The sequence below is a fragment of the Hemiscyllium ocellatum genome, chromosome 5 (genome assembly GCF_020745735.1).
Source record: "Hemiscyllium ocellatum isolate sHemOce1 chromosome 5, sHemOce1.pat.X.cur, whole genome shotgun sequence".
NCBI classification, from domain to species: Eukaryota; Metazoa; Chordata; class Chondrichthyes; order Orectolobiformes; family Hemiscylliidae; genus Hemiscyllium; species Hemiscyllium ocellatum.
In genome coordinates, this window is record NC_083405.1 from 138865482 (window position 1) to 138867419 (window position 1938).

Genomic DNA, 1938 nt, shown 5'->3' on the forward strand with positions numbered 1-1938 from the left:
GGAGACAATACCAATCAGGTTCCATAGCAACGTTTTCCCAGGACAGGGACAGCACGGGGTTAGATACAGAGTAAAGCTCCCTCTACACTGTCCCCATCAAACACTCCCAGGACAGGGACAGCACGGGGTTAGATACAGAGTAAAGCTCCCTCTACACTGTTCCTCATCAAACACTCCCAGGACAGGGACAGCACGGGGTTAGATACAGAGTAAAGCTCCCTCTACACTGTCCCCATCAAACACTCCCAGGACAGGGACAGCACGGGGTTAGATACAGAGTAAAGCTCCCTCTACACTGTCCCCATCAAACACTCCCAGGAAAGGGACAGCATGGGGTTAGATACAGAGTAAAGCTCCCTCTACACTGTCCCCATCAAACTCCCAGGACAGGGACAGCACGGGGTTAGATACAGAGTAAAGCTCCCTCTACACTGTCCCCATCAAACACTCCCAGGACAGGGACAGCACGGGGTTAGATACAGAGTAAAGCTCCCTCTACACTGTCCCCATCAAACACTCCCAGGAAAGGGACAGCACGGGGTTAGATACAGAGTAAAGCTCCCTCTACACTGTCCCCATCAAACACTCCCAGGACAGGGACAGCACGGGGTTAGATACAGAGTAAAGCTCCCTCTACACTGTCCCCATCAAACACTCCCAGGACAGGGACAGCACGGGGTTAGATACAGAGTAAAGCTCCCTCTACACTGTCCCCATCAAACACTCCCAGGACAGGGACAGCACGGGGTTAGATACAGAGTAAAGCTCCCTCTACACTGTCCCCATCAAACACTCCCAGGACAGGGACAGCACGGGGTTAGATACAGAGTAAAGCTCCCTCTACACTGTCCCCATCAAACACTCCCAGGACAGGGACAGCACGGGGTTAGATACAGAGTAAAGCTCCCTCTACACTGTCCCCATCAAACACTCCCAGGACAGGGACAGCACGGGGTTAGATACAGAGTAAAGCTCCCTCTACACTGTCCCCATCAAACACTCCCAGGACAGGGACAGCACGGGGTTAGATACAGAGTAAAGCTCCCTCTACACTGTCCCCCATCAAACACTCCCAGGACAGGGACAGCACGGGGTTAGATACAGAGTAAAGCTCCCTCTACACTGTCCCCCATCAAACACTCCCAGGACAGGGACAGCACAGGGTTAGATACAGAGTAAAGCTCCCTCTACACTGTCCCCCATCAAACTCCCAGGACAGGGACAGCATGGGGGATGGGGATGGAGGGGGAATGGAGGGGTGGGGTGAAGGAAATACAGGACAGGAATCTCTGAGGAACAGTGAGGTCACCAAGAACTGAACAAAACACAGACTCCCCCCTTCCACTTGCCCCCCACCCCATCCTACTGCCCCCACCTCCACCCCCTCCCCCTCAGGTCATGGGCCCAGTGTGGTTTTACTCAGTCACAGGATGAGGGCGCCACAGGCCGGGCCAGCATTTACTACCCAGGGGGTCATTAAACATCGACCCTATCGCTGTCGGCCTGGAGTCACGTGTAGGCCAGTCTCCTTCCCTGAAGTCCATTCGTGACCTGGATGGACGTTCCCAACGATCAGCCACGGTGTCACGGTCACCATCAGTCCCTCAGTTCCAGATGTTGACGGCCCGGGTTTACGTTCCGGGGCTCCCTGGGTTAATACTTTCCTGATAACACCACGCCGCCATTTCGCCTCCTGGTGGCCATTCTTCATACTGACCCCCCGATTAGTGACTGACCGCTCAGCTGTGGTGGGCATCGTAGCTGTGGCCGGAGCCTGGTCATTGGTCGGTTCCTGCGATGAGTGACTCCCAGTCAGACGGAGGTCTCACCGCCATGGCACCACCCCGAGGTGATGCCTTACATTGTCGTCTGGGTCAGCTCACCCACGGGGTCCCTCACCAGGGGAGGGGGGGATGGGGGGTGGGAGGCTGGGCTATT

At 55.7% G+C, this 1938-nt stretch overlaps 1 protein-coding gene across 2 annotated transcripts in view; it reads right to left on the reverse strand.

Moving 5' to 3' along the window:
• Positions 1-1015: 1015 nt before the first annotated feature.
• Positions 1016-1938, reverse strand: part of LOC132815899 (probable flap endonuclease 1 homolog) — a 49604-nt gene continuing 48681 nt past the window's right edge. For both annotated transcript variants that reach the window (XM_060825262.1, XM_060825261.1), the window contains exon 13: positions 1016-1938. This exon is cut by the window's right edge and continues 972 nt beyond it. The gene's annotated coding sequence lies outside the window, so the exon portion shown is untranslated.